The following is a 22,951-nucleotide window of genomic DNA, read 5'->3' on the forward strand; positions in this document are numbered from 1 at the left end:
GAATTTGTTGGTCCTTTGGGAGTGGCTCTCGCTCTTGACTCCGGCGACAAGGCTACAATATCACGTGGGGCGATTTCCTCCACTCCTGCTCTGGTCTCATGGATTTCCACGGTAGCTTCAGGAGGAAATCCCCATTGTTTTTCTCGTGCAAGTGGGGCTTCTGCTCCTCGGCGGGGCCCTCTCACCTGAGGTACTGCAGGAGGAGCCACCAAGCCTGGCACCTCAGGCTGGGGCTCAGACCGTGGGGGGCCTCTCCCTGATCACCCGCTGGTCCTGCCCAGCCCTCCCCGAGCATATGCTCGGCTCCTCACCCCTGAGAAGAGCCAGGCTCTCAGCTCAGGGACCTGCTGCTGGCTGCCCTCCGAACCCATGTGGTAGGCCTCCTCTGTGAGGCCTGCAGCGGTTCCAGCTCCATGCCGGAAGTGACCTCCAACCCAGGTGGGGCACGTCTTTAGATGCTGGAAGAGGGTCGCTGGAGGCCCTCCCAGGTGGCTGCAGGGATTCCTGGAAGAAGTCAGTCATGAAGGAGAAGCTGCTGAAGTAGGAATCCTGGAAGAAGCTAGACGTCACGTTGGAGGTGTCCTGGTCAAAGAGCTAGAGATGGTGGAAAGAGTTGGAGAGGATAGAGGAGTCATGAGGGGAGATGAGGTAGAGGGGACGGCCCTGTGGGGAGCTGGCCAACAGCAGGTGACAGCTGAGGACATGGAGCAAGGCTCAAGTGCTCCACAGTAGACGTGCCAGGCAGGCGGGGAGCCTCCGGCCTGTGTGACCAAGACCAGGCAAGTCCAGTTGAGGCCCGACTTTGAATGGCGGATGGATTTACCCTCGTCAGGCTCACTCACGGAGAAGACCAGAGAACCCCTGCAGGAGCTGGGCTCTGCACTTCTGACGACTCTGAATGACAGCCATGGTTTCCCAGGCGGCTGACAACTGCCCGGTGGGGCTCATAGCTGGGCTCAAAGGTCAGTTCCTCTTCAGCAGTGTAGGAGTCATCCTCACTTGGAGGAGAGGATTTGAGTGGAATCTCCAGCTTCTTCTACAGGAGCCCAGTGCAGAAGGACATAATTTGTCCTTCTCCCCAGCATAGATGATGTGGTTGATGAGGGAGCCCAGGTAGAGCTTCTTGGTATGTAGGTACATGCCTCTTCACCAGTTCTCTAATGAGTGGAGTTGATGTGAGGGAAAAATATTTATATAGTGAGCAGGACTGGTGGAATACTATGTTAGGTTGTTCTAAGTCAGATGAACATTATATTTTCTTCTGTATGATTTTTGCTTAGATTAAGTGTATAGAACACTGTCTATGGTCATTATTCCATAGGAAGAAATCTATTGTAGTTAATCCTTTGTCGTTTCCATGAAATCTTTAGACTGATTCTTCAGGGGTACAGTTAAGATCCTGATGCTCAGAGTGGGTTGACAAGAGAAGCTCACCCTTGGTGGGATGTGGATGGTCTTGAAGTGATTTCCATGTGGTTGTGTCTCTTGAGCAATCTTCCCAAGCAGTGCATTCCAGGAGGTAGTAGGCTTTGTATTTCCAAAGCTAACACATCTGGGCATGTACAAAGCCAGCTCTGTGGATGCTCTTTTAAATAGCTAAACTGATTGGTAGGAATTCAGTTCAGTTCAGCTGCTCTGTCGTGTCTGACTCTTTGCTACCCCATGGACTGCAGCTCGCCAGGCCTCCCTGGTGATAGACACTATCACCAACTCCTGGAGTTTACTCAAACTCATGTCCATTGAGTCGGTGATGCCATCCAACCATCTCATCCTCTGTTGTCCCCTTCTCCTCCCGCCTTCAATCTTTCCCAGCATCAGGGTCTTTTCAAGCGAGTCAGTTCTTTGCATGAGGTGGCCAAAGTATTGGAGTTTCAGCGTCAACATCCGTTCCTTCCAATGAACCCTCAGGACTTACCTTCTTTAGGATGGACTGGTTGGATCTCCTTGGAGTCCAAGGGACTCTCAAGAGTCTTCTCCAACACCTTAGTTCAAAAGCATCAATTATTTGGTGCTCAGCTTTCTTTATAGTCCAGCTCTCACATCCGTACATGACCACTGGAAAAACCATAGCCTTGACTATCCAGACTTTTGTTGGCAAAGTAATCTCTGCTTTTTAATATGCTAAGTTGGTCATAACTTTCCTTCAAGGACTGGTAAGAGAAAGCCTCCCTAATGGTACCTGTGCATCTTCCGTATTCATATGGCTGTCTTCTTTTCCCTCTTTTTTTTCTTTTCCTTTTTTCTTTTTTTTTTTCCTTTGTTTCCCTCTTTTTTTTTTTCCATCATGGTAAAATGCACAAAACATAAAATTTACCATGTTGACCATTTTTAAGTGTTCAGTTCATCGGTGTTAAATACATTCATAGTGTTGCACAACCGTCACCACTATCCATCTCCAAGGCGCTTTTCATCTTCTAAAACTGAAACTCTATACCCTTTAAATAATAACTCCCCATTCCTTTTTCCTTCTAGTCTCTGGGAACTATCATGCTAGTGATACTTCCTGTGTCTATGATGTTTTTTTTGCAGTGGAGGTGGTCTGATTCTCTTCTTGATAACATTGTAGCTAGTCAGGGAGACTAGTGGGGGGAGTCAGTCAAAACTATGGAGCTGTAGGAAATACAACCAGGAAGAATGGGACTTGTACTCTGTTAAGCATCCAGTACAGTTAGTTCAATGACCTTGTACAAGTTCTTTAAGCACTCTGGCCTACATTTCCTCATTTATAAAATGGGGACAATAATATTTCTTACCACATATGTTTTTATGAGTAGGAAATGGAGTAATACATGTAAAATATACAGCAGTAACTGGCACATCCTCAGCACTAGATAAATTTTAGTGATGGTGACAAGCTCTCAGGGCAATTGTCCTTGGTTAAATTAGACAGTTCAAGCAGAAAAGGAAGTGGTAGCTGACACAACCCCACCAGGCTGTGTGGGTCTAGAGATCAGCTGTGAGGATAGTTTGGTTATTCAAATGGCCGATTTACTATTTCATGTTTATGTCAGCTTTTTCACTTTGTAAAGACTTGAAATATTGTTTTTTGTTGAAAGTACCCCATGGCAATGTGAAAGATACAAACAAATCAGCATTTCTTAAGTGGAAGGGAACCCATGTGTGTATCACTGACTTTGACAGTCACATTAGTGACCATATCACTGTCTAGAAAATTTTGGTTATTACCAGAGAAAGTATCCACAGAGCATTATGAAATTACTCTTATAGAAATCAATATTTTCTTTATATAACAACATTTCTTACTGCCTACAACTTGGGCTTTAAATAGTGTAAGAGATGATATTGTTTGAGATTAAAAGGCCAAACTGAACATGTGCTTACACATGCTCCACTAATGCTTTGCAGACAGTGACTGGAGATTTTTTTAATTCCACTTCTACCTAGATGCTGTTGTTTCCATGACACTAGTTTTGGGAATGGTGCTGAGCACATTCAGCCATTGCAAGTGATGGATTAGATAGTAATTGATGTGTGTTACGAAACTCACATCTGGGCCTTCTACCAACTGAGAGTCGATTTGATTTGATCTGGCAAAAGGAGTTTCAAAGCATTTGGTTTTTAAATTATAGTGATTTATAGAAAAGTGCCTCTTCAGATTGCTATCAGCTGGTAACAGGTTGAGTTCCCAGAAAAAAAGGGCTCTTTCATTGTCCTGATTTTTCCAAATGGCACACCTACCAGGGAACTTCTTTTCAACATAGCCTCCTGGGGCTATCTCTTCCATTTGTTGGATATGCTGCCTACAGATTGAACCAGTGATGCTAAGGTTGTAGTTCACAGTGTTATAAACTTATTTTGGGTTATTGGATAAAACTTGGGCTATCAAAACCATGGAAGTAAAGTACTTCAGTATAAAGTTAGGATTTAAAAAATATTCATAAATTTATGTGAGCAATTTTTTTCATTTCAAAGTGGGTAATGTTTGCTCTACAAAAATTCTCCTGTCTTAAATTCTGTTTTCTCATTCCTACGTTCCCTTCACTTGTTTCTGTCTTATCTCTATAGTGAACAAGATACAAACACTAAATACCTTCCTCCACTCTTGACTCCTTTTTTAGCAAGGCTTACAGATACTAAGGGGAAGGCAATGGCAACCCACTCCAGTACTCTTGCCTGGAAAATCTCATGGATAGAGGAGCCTGGTAGGCTGCAGTCCATGAGGTTGCTAAGAGTCAGGCATGACTGAGCGACTTCACTTTCACTTTTCACTTTCATACATTGGAGAAAGAAATGGCAACTCACTTCAGTATTCTTGGCCTAGAGAATCCCAGGGGCGGGGAGCCTGATGGGCTGCCATCTATGGGGTCGCACAGAGTTGGACACGACTGAAGTGACTTAGCAGCAGCAGCAGATACTAAAATCAGTCTTTCATTTTTGTTTTTGGATTTCACTTTAGTATGCTTAACTTTTTGTCTCTATTTTACCTTTTCTGGGCATTGCCCTTTAGGCTTTTTGTTTCTTTGGGAAATGGAAGGTTTATTTTTTTTTTATTTGGGAAAGATTTATTTATTTATTTATTTCTTCTCTGTTAAAGGAATTTCAAGCATCATTAAGCAGCACAGGAACCTTTTTGAAAGGGGTAAACAGTCTTCCAATTTCATACTAGACCTTGTTGTAAGACAAGTGCTAAAGGCAAACCTGATTTAATCACACTGGAGGGCTCTGAAAGAGAATCATTAGGAATCACCTTCCACTCAGCTATGGCTACTGGTATCCTATACCAGATGAAGAATGATGGTGTTTTCCCTAAATATAAGTTTCCTCTATAGGTCCCCAGGGTAGTACTTTGCAACCTGTAATATGCATGTGAATCACCTGGCATCTTGTTAGACTATTTTTTTTAATTAATTAATTTTTTAATTAAAGGATAATTGCCTTACAAAATTTTGTTTTCTGTCAGACCTCAACATGAATCAACCATAGGTATACATATAATCCCCTCCCTTCTGAACCTAAGATTTTTGGGTGGGGCCTAAGGTTCTACATTTCTAACACCCTCCCACATAACACTAATGTGGTTGGTCCCTAGACCACACTACTTGAATAGCAAGGGTCTAGAAGGGTCTATGCTTTCAAATGTTTCTTGTCTCCTTTCGATATTATTCTTCTTTTCTTGAAGTAAGTTTATATTGATGTGCATTATGGCATAGTTTTGTTTGTGCCCTCCAAGAGTCTGTTTCCCGAGTCCTGTGTAAGTTCTATAATCAAATCTCACTGGCCTCCAAAGTCAAATTCTTTGGGAGTTCTCAGTCCCTTTGCCAGATCCCCAGGTTGGAAATCTGTTGTGGGTCCTAGAACTTTCTTAACAGTGCAAGAATTTCTTTGGCATAATTGTTCTTCAGTTTGTGGGTCGTCTGCTTGGCGGCTCTGTGGTCAGGTTAATGGTGACCTCATTCAAGAGGGCTTATGCTACAGGCTGTGTGACCAGGTAGCTGCACTCAGAGCCTCTGCCCCTGTGGCAGGCCACTGCTGACCCATCCCTCCACAGGAGACTCAAACACAGGTCTGAATGTTGGTTTCTAATTTAGCAGCTTCCTGGTCAGACTATTTGATCTGTATATTCTGTATATAACTGATCTGTATATAACTCTATATATTCATGGAGAAAAAAAGGGTCTGAATTAGCATACTTGTTTGATCTTTTCCCTGAAAGGTCTTAAGAACATTATGTTTAAAACTCTATTCAATTTTATCTACTGAGCACTCTCTGCCATTTGCTACAGTGCAGGGTGAAGAGACCAGGAAGCTGCTAAATTAAGAGATCAATGTTCAGGGTCCCACAGGTGGAGCTTTGACCATTGTTTCCACCTTTTTTACCTCTACAAAATAAGGTGATTTGCCTTCTTATGAATCCTGAGGACAGTGTCAAAGCCTCTGACCATGCAGTAAAGTCAGAAAAGCAAATAAAGAGTTTCTTTTAAAATATATATATTTTTAGAGCAGTTTTAGGTTCATAAAAAAACTGAGATGTTATAGAGATTTCCCATATACCCCTTGCCCCATACATGTATAGCTTCCCCCATTATCAACTCCCAAATAGTATAGATTCCTATCATGTCTGCACCATAGCATCTGCACTTAGTTAGTGCAGAACTCAGGAAATAACAACAATAAAGGGACATCTTTCAAATAAATTAATATGCTTAAGAAAAAAAGAATTGATGGTGATGTGGTATGGACAGTATGGTTAAAAATAAGTGTAGTTTCAGAGAAAAGCAGCTTGTGGTCCATGATGCATTTTTTAAAAAGAAAAGAAGAATGAGCTTCCCTACAAGTTTTCCATTGCAAGGAGAATGCAAAATTTCTGTCGTTGCTCTAAAAATAAGTAAATCAAGAATGTTTGTTTACATTTTAAAAATAGAATTATTGATACTAGCATTCTATAAGCTCTTTTGATGGCTGATGAAGTGCTAAAACACAAGCAACCTCATTTTTTTTAAGCCCTTGAACTGGCCACTTACACTTGCAAACAAGATAGGTAAGAAGCAAGGAAAAACCATCTGGGCAATATGTCTTTTTAATTTAAGGTTGATTTCTATTTGTTTTGGAATTTGAATCTCTGAATTTACCTCTGTTTGATCCTTCAGCCAGAGTACTTGAATTGGTTTGTGTTTGCCCTTGTTTGAAGACTATGTACATATAACAAAGAAAATTAATGTAGCAAGAGCATTTCCTGTTGCTTAAGGTTTTTGTTGGTTTTTTTTTTTTTTTTTTTTTTTAAGAACAGTGAATCTCTATTGTTACAATCAGTGATCATTTTGGAACCATCCATGTGAATTATACCAATGGTAATTCCTTTAGAAAGATAAAATTTTGAGGGTTTTGCCAATTGAAGTATTCAGTGTAAAAACAGATTTCTCCAAATGTAGCAAATTGTTGGTTCATTTACTAACCATGTTTGTTTCATGTATTTGCATTTGCCAGACAAACACTGAGAATATATATTTTAATTTTATTGCAGAACTACCATTTCAAGGCATACCGTGAAATTATAATTTATGTTCCTGAGATTTTTTTGTAGTTTTAGAATGATCATTTCAATTTAGCCCTGGGTACCTTATACTATTATGCTAGGAACACTTCCAGTTTAAACATATATAATTTATTTTTAACAGATTTTGCTTGGAGTACACAAATGAAATGTAACAGTCATTACAGAGATTGTCTTAGTTCATTTACTAAACATGAATCCATGTCCTCTGTTTCCCTTATCTTTTGCATGACTTTCAGCTGGGCTTCTGTTCTCTGCTTTGATGCAAATTGCAGGTTAAAGAAGGAGGTGCCCAACACGAGGTCCTTTTCATGAAACAATTCTGGCAAGTGATGTGTGTGTGTGTGTGTGTGTGTGTGTGTGTTATTCAGATACTCTGTATATTTTAGATAATTCATTCTGAAAAATCAAATTTCTCAATCAAACCGTCAAGCATTCTTAACCCTTTTATGTGTGTAACTCTTTGCTTCAAAACCCCCAAACAGAAAACCTTGATCTTGAAACATTTCCTCTTTGGAAGATGATGGTTTCATCTTTTGAAGTTATTTTACCTTTATTTAAGAAAAGTTATTCAAAATTCAACTTCTAATTAGAGTCTTCATTCTCTCATCAAGCAGAATAGATCAAACAAACTAAGCATATACTGCTCCATGAATTTCCAGCAGAAATTACCCAGTGGTAAGCATATAAATATAAATAATATGAAAACATTGTGTGGTATGCTCTGTATGAGACTTATGCCCAGCAAGTTTTGGCCTCTGGGCATTTATATTGGGTTTGTGTTACCTTTGCATGTGAACTCTCGATGGTTTATTATGTACTGTCAAGCTCAGCACATGTGGTGTACAAAATAGTTCCTTTATTCTGTACTTAGGAGAATGTTTGAGGAAGGTTTCATTGTGTAAAGCTGTTTATTGCTTGGACAGATTTTATGCCATTTGAAACTGGAATTATGTAGAGCAATTATCAAGAGTGTAACAGAGATTTTGGATTCAGCAAATAGGCGGGGCTCAGAAATTAGGCTTTCATCAGTAGTGAATAAATCTCGCTAAAGGATTAAGGTAGGAGAGCAAGCTTTTGCAGATTTGTATTCACTGTGTATTGAGCTTTCATAAGATGCCATAAGGAGTTTAGAACTTCCCTGGCAGAAGCTAAAAAATAAAGATGGGATTCTGTGAGCGTTATGGGTTGTTAGGTGAGTTTGCTTTGGGCTATCAAATAAAAATGGCACATGTCATTAGGCTTATGGAGAGAGAGTTTTAAATATCTTTCTTCAAAATTATGTCCTCTTTTGATTTATTCTATGGTCCTTTTTATTTGTCTCAGATTTCTGAAAGAGGCCTGTGATGGGGGGGTGCCCAAGGGATCATCCCTCTTGTAATCTGACATGTTGAATTCTGTGTGATCCACACATTTTTTTTTTCTTTGATATTGGACACTTTCCAAGCACTGAATTATTTCTGCTGTTTAAAAAAAAAAAAAAAAGCCAAACCCAAACAAAAGTCTTCTTAAGAGAGCGAAAAAGCCTTAAATATAGCTGTGTGTCTTTACAAAGCAGAAGCCTCAAGATCACAATTGAAAAACTAAAAATATTTAGCCCTGGCTGAGATCCTCTGGCCTCTTCATGCATGATGTTTTGATTGTCCTTCCAGCTTTCATTCATGCCCGTATCCACCATTATCTCTGATATTCAGTCTTCAGAGGAGAAAGATGAATAGTGTCTTCATTGGGAGGCACATGGGTAATATGAAGGTGGAAGTGACTTCAGTAGATAAAGATCCACCAAATACTGGCCTGCGGGCTCTCATTACACAAAGGTTGGAGGAGTGCAATAAAAAGATCAAATTCAGCAGAGAGAAACAGCACACATCGTCTTAGCTGATCGATAACCAGTTTCTGAGAGTAACAACTGTCAGCTGAGCTGTATCAGTCGCTCCTGGAGACCTACCAAGGAGTGAAGATCACATCCCTTTCAAACTTGGAGGCCTTTAAAGTAAGCAAACCTATAGGGATTAAGGCTTGTTGCAATGATTTCTCTATAACATTTTGAAGATTTGCTTTACTGATGGAAAAATATTTTCACCAATGCAAGTGGTATGAGTTAAAGAAAAAGCAAGATAAATTAGGCCATTATTGTCACATTTTTCACAGCCACCCTACTAAACCCTGATGTTTAAAAGGAATTTATATAAAGGGGAACATAATTTTTGATACAATACTGAACTTGCAGGTTGCTAAAGTGAATACTTTAGAACAGTCTGAGCATGTTCTGACTAGAACAAAGTCTTAGCAATGGCTTCCAGTCAAGCATAGCTACATACTTCATTTAGACATTTCTAGAATGAAAACAAGAGGGAACTTTTAAGAATCTTTAAACCCTATTTCCCCACCTACTCCTTCAAGTATAAATTTAGATAAGTGTAATGTACAGAAAACAAGCATCCAAATAGACTCATTTGATTATATAGCTTTTCTGTCTAGGAATTATGGAATCAGGATGCTTTATTTGATCTTGGAATATAATATTACTGAAAGTTTTTGCTAAGGTTAGTAAAAAGGGAATTCAATAGATACATTAAAATGCCTGAAACAAGCTCATGAGTTAGAACACTGAGCTCATTGCACTTAAAGACTGGAAGTCAGAATTCTGATGCCACTCAGTATTGTCTCTGTGTGTGTGTGATTGTGCATATTAGTGTGTGTGCATGTGTGTGTGTGTATGTGTGTGTGAAGTGGGAGGTTGCCCTAGGAAAAGAAATTTCTTTGGCTCAATATTTTAGAGCATGTTACTTCAGAGAAACACCTTTTAATTGGCATTTAAGCTCTGTCGATACACACTGTATAAGGATGACAGTTTTCTTTTCTGGAGACCATTTATTAATGGCTCAATATTCTCATCAATATTTAACCACTGGGAAGCAAGAGAGGTCTATTAGGTTACCTCAAGAATTGTTTGAAAATCTGTAATAATTTGAATCAAAATTCAATCTGAGAAAACTTGGGAAACCTGTCTGACTAGAAAGCTTTTCCTTTCTCCTCCCCTCCCCCGCCCCCCCTTCTTCAAGTTCTTCTGATTTGTGAGCCCAGGGCAAGTTTAATTATAATTAGTTAATGTTAGTTAATTAGGTAATGTTCATATAGTGCTTTGAAGATGAAAAGTGTTTTAGAAATGCTAAGTGCTATCATTATTAATATCAGCAAAGGGGGAAAATTAAGTATGCCGAACACTTTTAGAAACTGCAGAATCTGAAAGTGAAGTGCTTGATGGCATGTGACTCTCAGTTCCACCATCTCATCTCTTCCTGCTGAAAAGTGAAGCAGCCTTTTGTCTCCATTGTTTGGGTGTCCAGAGCTCCCTTCCTCCTTCCCTGTTATGTGCTGACACTGTTCAAAGAGGTAAGCAGTCAATCTTAGGCTAAACACTTCTCCAAATATATGTCTTCAAGCACATATACTCACATGTATGTATGTTCACACATACATAGTCCAGCCTTCAACATAAGGCCATGCTCATGTTTATTTCTGAGCTCAGAGATGTTCTATAGGCCCTCACTCTTTCTATTTTCTTTAATCCTTCTTGTTCTGTATTGCCGAAGAAAACAATAGAAAGCTAACAAGGACAAAAAGAATCACTGTTTTTTGGATTATCTAATTTATTTAACGGAGAAGGCAATGGCACCCCACTCCAGTACTCTTGCCTGGAAAATCCCATGGACGGAGGAGCCTGGTAGGCTCCAGTCCATGGAGTCACTAAGAGTCGGGCACGACTGAGCGACTTCACTTTCACTTTTCACTTTCAGGAAATAAACCTGCCAAGTGGAAAGTATCTCTTTGTTGCAAACATAAGGAATTGTCTTAGTTGTAACTAAAATTCAAACTTGTGAGGCACATGGCTTCTAAGCCTTAGAAAAATGCATGGCTGTCCCATACGATTTGCAGAACAGAAGGCATTCATAGACCATGTTATCTCTGGATGGAGCTTTATACAACCTTTATTAGCTATGCTGAGGAAAGTAGGTCAATATAATTTCCAAAGTACAGAGGAAAGTGGGCCCTGGCTAGAGGAAAGTGGGCCCTGGCCAGAGCTAAGTCCAGATGAGTTTGGAAGTTGCTCTTTGGAGAGGAGTGCTAATTGGAGGCAATGCCTTCCTCACTGTCTTCCAAACTGAAATTACATTTGTTGTAGAATTTAATTCTGAAGAGGCTTATAATGCAGAATAGATTAAAGTTTGGGGTCTTGGAATGAAGTAAATCAATGTATGGTGGCAGAGAGACCAAAGAGCAGAAAGAGGGTTTGGGGTCTGTATTGCCATCTCACACTGGACCTCTACATAGAAAGTATAGATGATATTTGAGTGATCAAAAGGCGTAGAAAGTCATATAGGAAACTCAGCTCGATTCCTCACTTCTTTGTTTAGCCCCTTATTCCTTGTTACCTTTCCTTTATTGGGAGTAAATACCAGGGAAATGGCATGGAAGTATCTTGGAATTGAGTTAAATTATTCCCAAGAGTCCAAATTGGTTTCTTGCTGTTTGGTAGAGTAATTTGTGCATCTCACCAAAGGGCTAATGAACACTTCACTTTGGCACTTGGAAACAGACACATTCAGATCATGTTAATCAAATATAATTAACTTTCAAGGAAGGAGGCTGGAAGAGTGGGCCAAAACAAATATGCTGAAACAGAACAGAGATGAATGCAAAATCTTGCAGTTAAAAAAATAAAATCAACTGCACGTACATAGAATAGCTATGTGGTTTATTAAAACAAAGCAAGACAAGACAGCATCCAGCCAACTGTAAAGGCTTGAGTTGTCTAAAAGCTCTGTATATATGCAGTGATGTGGTCCAAATGCTAAAGACTCAGGCCTCAGTTTCATGTGGCAAGTTTCTAGCACCAAGGTTGAAGGAGGGCTGCTCTGGCCTGTTAAGGCCACATCCTGGGCTTTGAATTTTGAGAATTCTTGAGTATTTTATGAGGAATTATTTAACTTGGAGGGGTTTAGCCTAGAAAAGTGAAGATTCTAGAAATAGAATGATCATTTCAAATGAAAAAGAAAAAAAAATTTTTTTTTCAATACGAAAAATCCTAACATGGAGGAGAGATTAGACCTAAATGGCTGTGGCTAAAGAAGAAATAACCAGTCAAACTATGGTTCTAGACTTTAAAGTTCTCTGTATATTGATCCAGACTTCCTCCCTCATGCTGTTCTCCCCTCCTCTCTTACCAGAATCCTTTACCCATCCACTCTGGGTTGCCTCACTTTTTTCCCAAACACACCTTTCTAGTTACCTGTAGGGCCTCCCCTCACCTTTATATTATTCCTACTACTTTTCTGTCCAGCTGAATTCTTCAAAGTCTTGCCTAGTGGTTTTCAACTTTGGCTGCATATTAGAATTACCTAGAGAGCCTTTAAAAAGTCTATGCCTGGGCTCCTTTCAGAGCTTCTAATTTAATTGGTCTGGGATGGGGCCCAGGCATCAGTATTATTTTAAACTCACCAGGTGATTTTAATGGAAACCTGGTGTCAGGGACCAGCAGTTTAGTCCCAACTAAACTTTGATGGTGCATTACTCCATTTAACTTGTTCCTTTGACTGCCTACTAGAACACTCACTTGTAATTAATATAATGTCTGACTTAATTCATTTAAGAAGAAAGAACTACCTGTTTTTGTATTGTTAAGCATCTTTCAGGGTCCACACATCTCATTTCTCCTAAATCCCTTGGATGTGTTTTATATTCCATATTCTGTCCTCTCCAGTACAGTGCCTTACACACAGGACTGTGCATGTGTGAATTTTAAATTATTATAGCAAATCAATAAAATATTTCTTACTTAATTGGCAAATAAAATATTAATTTTTATAGTTGATACTAAACATATGAAAATCATTATATTTAGAAATGTATGTTTAAAAAAAAGGATGGGTCATGAAAATTTAGTTAAATTATTGGGTGAAAAGAGTATTTGGGGGGCATTCAGTTTTGCAGGGTATATCATGGAGAGTAATTGTGATGGTTCACCAAAGGTGACACCCAGAAGACATGGAATAATTGGGTTTGGGTTACCTGGCAGTGGCTTAGCTTGACTTTACTCATGAGAAGTTGGGACATGAGACTCCAACAGCATGCAAGGTTACTTTTCTCTTTCTGGCCAGTGGGAATATCTTTGCTTTCTTTATTGCCTGAGACAGGGTGGCTTTTTGAATCACTGGACTGAATTTTGTTTTAGTCCTACAGGTGGATTTGTTCAAGCCAGAACAAAAACTACAGGCCAAGAAACTGATGGAGTAACTAAACTGTTAATAAATTCCAGTGCCACCTAATAATAATACTTTGTATTTATATAGCCTCTTTCTTGGAGGAGCTCAAAACACTTTATAGGCACTGAAAGTTAATCAAGTTGGGAATTTTTCAATCATAGTGGGAGTGAGATCCAGGCCTACAAACCCCCAAGCAAGCTTTCCTTATTTACACATGTGGACCCTGTTAGTGTGGGGACTTCAAAAGTCTGAGGCTCTTTGGGTTTAGAGATGTTGTAACATTAAATGAGCTGAAATTCATTTCTGGCCAGCTGGTGTAAGGATCCAAACAATGTTTAAAATATTTTAACAAATGAAAACATTAAAAAAAAATAATATGCAGCTGTCTGGGATTACTTTGTAACTATGACAATTGCTGAAATATAATGATCCCTGTGTTTATGTTTCTAGTTATTATAAGAATAATTGTGAGGATGGAGAATGAATTTTACTTTTTTAGCTTATTGAAATTTCTTGTTTTTCTTTAATGTGTATAATCTCTGAGCAATAAAAGGGACTAGAGAAGTAGAAGTTTCTATAGCATAGTTAAGGGTAAGAGGTTAAAAATAAAGATCTTATGACAAAAATGTTAAGTGGTACCTTGATTATTCTTATGGCAATTAGGGTATCATTTTATGGAAGAGCCCTTTAAATAAGAGCTTTCAAACATGAACAAGAAATGCACTCTGTGATGGAATTTTATACTTTTGGTTAATAACGAGAATCATGCAAATGATCCATGTCATCAAAGACTGATTAGTTGTATGAGCTTAATCTTGAAATCTGTGCCCTGTGGTCTGTTACATTCCTTGCTTCAGAACTCCTTTCTTAACACTTGGACTTAACATGATTTGCTTGTTTATTGTGGAGTTGGATTTTGTCTAGGCAACCACTTTCTTTTTCTGGGGTCCTGGGACTCAAAATGTGTGACATGTAGCAAGGTTTTATGTATCTTCTAAAGAGGCAGATGGAGTTGATTTTAGCATCTGCCATATTGTAGTGGAATGAGTCTTCCAAAATTAGAATATCACCTCTTCATTCAAAGAGACTTTGTAATTCCAAATAAAAATTATGGGTTCAGTAAGCATCTGTTGATTGATTTTTCTTAATATGGTGTTCCTCAGGGTGAGATGAATAGCATTGTGAGGGTCAGGATGACTTTATGTGGAACTAGGAACCTACCTAGAGAAGACAATGGCACCCCACTCCAGTACTCTTGCCTGGAGAATCCCATGGACGGAGGAGCCTGGTAGGCTGCAGTCCATGGGGTTGCTAGGAGTTGGATACTACTGAGCAGCTTCACTTTCACTTTTCACTTTCATGCATTGGAGAAGGAAATGGCAACCCACTCCAGTGTTCTTGCCTGGAGAATCCCAGGGATGGGGGAGCCTGGTGGGCTCCCGTCTATGGGGTCGCACAGAGTCGGACACGACTGAAGCGACTTAGCAGCAGCAGCAGCAGCAGCAGGACCCTACCTGGAGTAACAAACAAGTTTGGCCTTGGAGAACAAAATGAAGCAGGGCAAAGGTTAACTGAATTCTGTCAAGAGAATGCATTGGTCATAGTAAATACCCTTTTTCAACAACACAAGAAATGACTTTACCCATGAACATCACCAAATGGCCAATACTGAAATCAAATTGATTACATTATTTGTAGCTGAAGATAGAGAAGCTGTATACAGTCAGCAGAAACAAGACCTGGAGCTGACTGTGGTTCAGATCATCAGCTTCTCATAGCAAAATTTAAGTTTAAACTAAAGAAAGCAAGGAAAACTACTAGGTCAGCCAGGTACGACTTAGTCAAATCCCTATGAATATGCAGTGGAGGTAACAAATAGATTCAGGGGATTAGAACTTATAAACAGTGTGCCTGAAGAACTATGGACAGAGGTCCATAAATTGTACAGGAAGCAGCTAACAAAACCCTCCCCCAAAAAAAGAAAAGCAAGAAGGCAAAGTGGTTATTTGAGGAGGGCTTACAAATAGCTAAAGAAAGAAGAGAAGTGAAAAGCAAAGGAGAAAGGAAAAGGCATATCCAACTAAACACAGATTTCCAAAGAATAGCACAGAGAGACAAGAAGGCCTTCTTCAATGAACACTGTATAAAATTAGAAGAAAACAACAGAAGGGGAAAGACTAGAGAGCTCTTCAGGAAAATTGGAGATATCAAGGGAACATTTTGCCCAAAGGTGAGCATAGTAAATGACATAAACAGTAGAGACCTAGTGGACACTGAAGAGATCAAGAAGAGATGGAAAGAATACATGGAAGAACTGTATAAAAAAGATTCAGATGTACTGGATGACTATGATAGTATGGTCAGCCACCCAGAGCCAGACATTCTGGAGAGTGAAGTCAAGTGGGCCTTAGGAAGCACTGCTGTTAATAAAGCTAGTGGTGCAATAGAATTTCAGTAGAACTATTCAAAACCCTAAAGGATGATGCCATAAAGGTGTTGCTTTCAATATGTCAGTAAATCTGGAGGACCCAGCAGTGGCCACAGGACTGGAAAAGGTCAATCCTCATCCCAATTCCCAGGAAGGGTAGTACTAAAGAATGTGCTAACCATCAGACAGTTACACTCATCTCCCATGCTAGTAAGGGCATGCTTAAAAATCTTGCATCCTAGGCTTCAGAATTATGTGAACCAAGAACTTCCAGATGTCCAAGTTGGATTTAGAAAAGGAAGAGGAACCAAAGATCAAATTGCCAGGAATCACTGGATCATAGAGAAAGCTAGGGAATTTAAAAAAAAAATATCTACCTCTGTTTCATTAACTATGACAAAACCTTTGATTGTGTTGATCATAATAAACTGTGGAAAGCTCTTAAAGAGATGGGAATACCAGACCATTTTACCTGTCTTCTGAGAAATCTGTATGTGGTTCAAGAAGCAACAGTTAGAACCCTGTATGGAACCACTGATTGGTTCAAGGTTGAGAAAGGAGTAGGACAGGGCTGTCTGCTGTCACCATGTTTGTTTAATATGTACACTGAGCACATCATGAGAAATGCTGGGCTGGATGAGTTACAGGCTAGCATCAAGATTGATGGGAGAAACATTGACAACCGCAGAATTGCAGATGATACCTCTATAATGGCAGAAAGCAAGGAGAAACTAAAGAGCCTCTTGATGAGGGTGAAGGAGGAGAGTGAAAGAGCTGGCTTAAAACTAATATTAAAAAAAAGAACTAAGATCATGGCATCCGGCCCCATTACTTCATGGGAAGTAGAGGGGGAAAAGGTAGAAGTAGTGCCAGATTTCCTCTTCTTGGGCTCTAAAATTACTGCGGATGGGGACTGTAGCCATGAAATCAGAAGACGTTTGCTTCCTGGCAGGAAAACTATGACAAACCTATACAGTGTGATAAAAAGCAGAGACGTTACTCTGCCAACAAAGGTCTGTATAGTCAAGGCTATGGTCTTCCCAGTGGTCACAGATGGTTGTGAGAGCTGGACTGTAAAGAAGGCAGAGTGCTGAAGAATTGATGCCTTTGAACTATCATGCTGAAGAAGACTCCTCAAGGTCCCCTGGACAGCAAGGGGATCAAACCAGTCAATCTGAAAGGAAATCAACCCTGAGTACTCATTGGAAGGACTGAGCATGAAGTTGAAACTCCAGTATTTTGGTCATCTAATGCGAACATCTGACTCACTGGAAAAGTCCCTGATGCTGGGAAAGATTGAGGGCGGAAAGAGAAGAGAGCATCAAAGGATGAGATGGTTAGATAGTATCACTGATGCAATGAACACGGACTTGGGCAAACTTCGGGAGATGGCGGAGGACAAAGAGGCCTGGCACGCTGCAGTCCATGGGGTTGCAAAGAGTCAGACACAGACCAAAAAAAAAAAAAAAAAAAGGAAAGAAAATAAAACTAAAAAAAACCTGCCGAATTATCTGAAATCCCCTATCCAACAATGACTGTAATCAACATATTAGTATATTGCATTCCTGTGTTTTTCTGCTATGAATACTTAAAAACTGGGAATGCTTTTGCAAGCATTTGCTAGAAGCTCTTAGTTACTTCTCAGGGCTATAATTTATGGATGGGCTTCTGGGAGAAGAGCCTGCACTACTGGAATATCAGTCCAGTTCCCAGGACAATGGTCACAAAGGCCCCATTTTTATAGATGAGGAATCTGAGACTGGTGAGGTAATTGGGCGACTGAACAACAGCAGGACCCTACATTTCATAAAACTGAATCACATAGAGTTCTTTTTCCAATTCTTCTTCCATTTTTCTAATTATATAAAGGAGACAGGCTTAGCTGGGTACTGGTATATTTTTAACATTACTCCCTTTTAAACAAAGAGAAATGTGAAAAGAAAAAATGAAAATATTTAAAGAAAATGTTAAATAAACAAAAGTACAGGTAGTATGTGTATATGTCACAAAAGTTGGTATATGAGCATGACTAAATTCCCCTACTATTTGGGTTTACTCCTAAGTCTAACACATGTTTTCACTTCCTCATATTTCAGTCCCTTTTGTTTGCTATTTGTTTCATGTTTGACTTCTTAGTACCCCTAGAGTATATGTTTATGAGTGGCAAAAACCATTATTTTCTTCTAATGTCTTACTATCTAGGTACAGGGGTATCCCTTTCTCAAAGTTCTGTGAAAGAGTTCAGCATCCATTCTGTGATGAATGAACTTATCACTCATGCATTTAGAGTAATACCATCTTTTTTGGTGGATAATATTGTGGGTTTACATTTAATTTCTGTTTTAAAAATGTATTGGAGTATAGCTGATTTACAACATTGTGTTAGTTTCAGGCATATAATAAAGTGATTCTGTTTATAATACATATACATATATTCATTGTATTTCAGATTCTTTTCTCATATAGGTTCTCATAGAATATTGAAGAGAGTTCCCTGTGCTACGCAGTGGGTCTTTGTTGATTATCCATCTTATATAATACTCTCAACGCACCATTCTTGGGAGAATTTGGAAGAGAATTGTTCTGTGATTCCAACAAAGAATCTTGATTGAGGAAGATTTTTGAAGTTTTTGTCAAGTCAAATCTATTAGCCTAATTATCTCTGCCTTGAGAACATACAGCATAAAACATGCTTGAGAATGTGTTTCTTTATAGCACATGTAAAGAAAGGGAAGAAAGATCAGGGAGAGGAAAGAAAAGGGCAGAAGGTGCAAGAAAGAGATGGGTATATAGAAATGGCAGGGAGGGAGAAAAAGTGAAAGAGAAGTCCAACAAGAGCAGGGGAGGGAGACAGAGAACAATATAAAAAGAACCATTGTGAATTAGTATGTTTGTTTATGGAGTACTCGATGTTAAGAAAACTATTTTTTTAGTATTCTGAGATACAGATGATTTATATCCTGAGAATGTTTGTTCTCAGGAGCTCAGTGGTCTCAAAAGTGGAGGCAGATCTGGGCTCAAATTCTGTTACCTGCAATTGGCTTTGTGACCTTGGGCAAGTTGTGGCACTTTCCTCATAAATACAATTATAGTATCTTACTTATGGGATCGCGAGGCTTTCTTTGTGGCTCAGAGGTAAAAGAATGCAAGAGCTGCAGGTTTGATCTCTAAGTGGGGAAGGAAATGGCAACCCACTCCAGTATTCTTGCCTGGAGAATCTCGTGGACAGAGGAGCCTGGTGGGCTGCAGTCCATGGTGTCACAGAGAGTCGGACATGACTGAAGTGACTCAGAATGCCTGTGCTTACGGGATCACTGGGAGGATTAAATGTTAGCTATTATAGGAACTCTAACAGAAATTTTATTACAATGAAACTAACAAGTGCACTGTAGATCTGGAAACACCAAACCCCAATACAAAACATGTAAAAGGTTTCCTTAAAAAGCCAACAAATAATTTGAAGGAACATGGGTTTCTCTGCTCTTTTTGTCAAGAGCCCATTCTATCTCATGTTGCCGAGGCTCTCTCCCTGGTTGCAGAACAGGAAGCATACTGCTACCACTGTGAGTTCATGACACGGGGCTCTGGAATCTGCCTCGGTCACCATCCAAGGATTGACTTTAGGTGTCATAGGGTGGGGTCATTGAGATAGTTCATGATGTTGTGTGTTGGTGAATGTAAAAATGAGCAAGAGAAGTTGTTCTTCCCTAGGCTAAACTGTGGCATAAAATAATTTTATTTCAGACACCCTTCTTGCCTTATTCCTTCACAGGGCATCTCCTTTTCAGGTACACAGGATCCTTGTCTTATGTCTCCTCCCTGTTATCACTCAACCTTCACCGTCACATCAAAACCACTTTCAAGAAAGCAGCTATTTAGACTTTGTGTGAAATCAAGTTAACAGTGTTACCTTTCCCAGGTGTGCTAGCAATTTGAGGTTTTTATTGCACGTTGTGGAACTACCCCTGTAAAAGAGATTTCAGGCAATGCTAGACTTTTTGGAAAAAGGCCCATGGGGGCAAGGTGTCATAGGCAGAATCCTGGAAAAGAGCCATATTCTTAGGACTCATGGGCTAGCTTTCTGAGCTTGTCTTCGGTACTCAAGGCCAATGTTTCCCAGAGCAGTTCTCATTTCAAAAATTCTACTCTTTATATCAAATCATTTTCTTGTTTTGCTGGGTTTAGTTTGGGGAACATAATTATGTCTGGTGTACTGTAGGCACTTAATTCTTACTTTAATGAATTTGTTAGACAGCAGTGTGTACAAGCAATGTATATATATATGCAAGTGCCTCCATCTGTTGGTACTAAGTTGACCCTCTACCTTTCCTGGGGTAGCAGAAGTTCCTGACCTTCTTCAGGCCTCCAAGAGTGTAACTTTAAGCATATTCATAGCAGGCTCAACTCCATGCAGCCATTTTATCTGTCTGTCTATCTATCTATCTATCCATCTATCTATTTCCCTGGTGGCTCAGACGGTAAAGAATCTGCCTGCAATGTGGGAGATCTGGGTTTGATCCCTGGGTTGGGAAGATCCTCTGGAGAAGGGAATGGCAACCCTCTCCAGTATTCTTGCCTGGAGAATTCCATGGACAGAGGAGCCTGGCGAGTTATAGTCCTTGGGATCACAAAGAGTCGGACATGACTGAGTGACTAACGCTAGATCAGTTGATCGATTGATTGATCTATCCATCCATCCATCCATCCACTCAACTATCCATTATAAAGGAAATAGGGAGGAGGGAGTAAAAGGCTTTCAGGTCTTTTCTTTGGTCAGTTCCATATTTCGGGAACTCTTCTTACCTTGCCCCTTAGAGAGTCCAGGCTTAATAACTTTTAGGACCAAGTGTGAAATGCTGCCTCTTTCAAGAGTGCTGCATGGTGGAAGGGCCTCTTGAGATTTGCTGTTGCAGGCTGCTAGCACTTAGTTTCAGTGTTATTGCTGCTGTTTTGGGTTTTAAATATTTTAATGAAAATTTTTATTGTGTTTGTGGACTGGCTTTTAGCAAAGACTGCAGTTTAAACAAATCTAATAAATGAATGGGCGATGTGTGTAAAGAGAATTAAAATTGAAACCTGGTTAACTCACAGAGTATTTTGTAAAACTTGATGAGATCTTGTGTTCTGTTTGAAGTGAAGTATGTGACTAGGTACTGGAGAAACAGATTATACCTCTCTTTCAGAACTTTTACAATCACAAAAAGTATGCACATTCTTATTTGGTTTGGTGAGTATTTGATCGTCTCTTCTTTCAAGTGGATTGTTGTTGTTGTTGTAGTGGGGTCTCCGTGTTTCAGAGCACTGCCTGATTACACAAAGAACAGAGGCAATGAAGAAAGTGATGACCTCCCTGGAAAACCTGACCTTGTGTAACTGTCTTTTTCCTGTTGCAAACAAGTGATGAAACCTTATCCACAAGAACTCTCTGTTTATAAATCTTATGAATAGGCCTAACTACCCAAACCTAAAGTATAAAACATTTCCAATGAGCAATACAGCTCATTTTGTGAATTGTACTCTTTCCTCCCACCTCTGGTTTTGATGCCTTTAGGGCCTTTCCATAAAAAATGAACTTATACAATCCAGCTCGGTGGTATTCACAGAGCTTTAAAAATGCATTCTCTTTCTGGTGTGGTGGTGCCAGGAGCACTGTAGGATTGTGTGGGCTTATCCCTCCCTATGCTCCCAAATGTCGAAAGATAAACTGGAAAATAATTACGAAAAGTGATGGTGCTAGTCATTCCTCTCTGACTGATTCCTTGCCTTTCCCAGGCTCTTGCTCAGCATAGTCAGGGTAAGCCAAAGGGATAATGGGATAAGAAATTGGAGGTTTGGAGGAAAGGAAATACCTGGGTATTCTGTCCTCTTTCTGTTCCAGTGTTTTCAGCTCCCAAGTGGCTCCTTCCTTTGTGATCCCAGCTCCTCTCTGGAGGAGAGGCAATCCTCCAGGTTTGCCTGGATACAGTTGTCTTCAGGCCTCTCCAGCCTCTTGGGTCTGGTACTACCACCTCCCACTTTTCTCCCTTCATTTGTTAAAAAAAAAACACAACGACACTGTTTTCTTATTATACATATTACATGGCATTGTTTTTAAAAAAAAGAAAGGAAAGAGAATAAAACTAAAAAAGCCTGCTGAATTACCTGAAATCCCACTGTCCAGCAATGACTGTAATCAACATATTAATATATTTCATTCCTGTGTTTTTCTGCTATGAATACTTAAAAACTGGGAATGCTTTTGCAAACATCTGCTAGAAGCTCTTAATGACTTCTCAGGGCTATAATTTATGGATGGGCTTCTGTGAGAAGAGCCTGCGCTATTGGAATATCAGTCCAGTTCCCAAGACAATGGTCACAAAGGTCCCATCTTTGTAGATGAGGAATCTGAGGCCAGTGAGGTAATTGTGTGACTAAAGCCACTGACACAGCATCTTCTGACTCCCAGAGATTCTTGATTCCATTCATTCTGGAGTGGGACCAAGGAATCTGCATTTCCCCAAAGTTCCTCCAACATCAGTGTATATCCAGGTTTGGGAATTGTTGCAGTAGGAAACTTGTTTTGTTTGCACTGACTAGTCTAGTTGTTTAAACTCATGTGGTGCATGGTCTTTGTGAAATTATTGTGTTCTTTGAAATGTCACTGCTTTAATCTTAGAGTGATTAAACTGAATATTCAGGCCTTTCTTGACCATGATCCGTCTTCCTGCTTCTGGTTTTCTTTATAGATGGTTGTCGGTGCTTGTGGCCCTGCCTCATTGGGTGCAGGTGAGTCTCATCTTGTAGAAGCAGAAGGTGGGCTTCAACTGTGATAACGGAGAGGCAAATTCTGTGTAACATTAAAACAAAGGTCAGAGCTCCTTTCTGGATTTCTCCCATCTCCTTTTGGATCCTTCTGGATGTCATAAGATTTCCCATGGCACTCCACCCTGGCTTGTCGTCTCTGTTAGCATGAGTTGGCCTCTAAACGATTAAAGGATCTAAAATATCTGACTTTCCCCTCTCTTTAAAATATTTTAGTCCTAGGCCTGATTTCTTCCATGGCTAGACGGTTAGCTAATCTGAATTAATACATTTGTGTAGGAAAGGTGACTAAATTAGATAACTCTTGCTGCAAAACAAACTAACCCAGACTGAGTGGCTTATAACAACAAACATTTATGATCTCATAGTTTCCTTGGGTCAGGAATTTGGGAGGACTTTGATTAGATGGTTCTAGCTTGGGGTCTCTTATGAGGTTACAGTTAA

The 22,951-nt window shown here is 39.8% G+C and overlaps 1 long non-coding RNA gene and 1 pseudogene across 1 annotated transcript; both read right to left on the reverse strand.

The window, feature by feature from the left end:
- Positions 1-260: 260 nt before the first annotated feature.
- Positions 261-1,140, reverse strand: LOC112578806 (annotated as a pseudogene).
- Positions 1,141-20,654: 19,514 nt separating this feature from the next.
- On the reverse strand, positions 20,655-22,702 carry LOC123328516. The gene is made up of 3 exons (XR_006543391.1): positions 21,848-22,702; positions 21,556-21,729; positions 20,655-21,011 (listed from the first exon to the last, which is right to left on the reverse strand). It is a non-coding gene; the product is annotated as an uncharacterized LOC123328516 (long non-coding RNA).
- Between the last annotated feature and the right edge of the window lie 249 nt (positions 22,703-22,951).

Source organism: Bubalus bubalis, chromosome 2 (genome assembly GCF_019923935.1).
Source record: "Bubalus bubalis isolate 160015118507 breed Murrah chromosome 2, NDDB_SH_1, whole genome shotgun sequence".
In the NCBI taxonomy this organism is placed as follows: domain Eukaryota; kingdom Metazoa; phylum Chordata; class Mammalia; order Artiodactyla; family Bovidae; genus Bubalus; species Bubalus bubalis.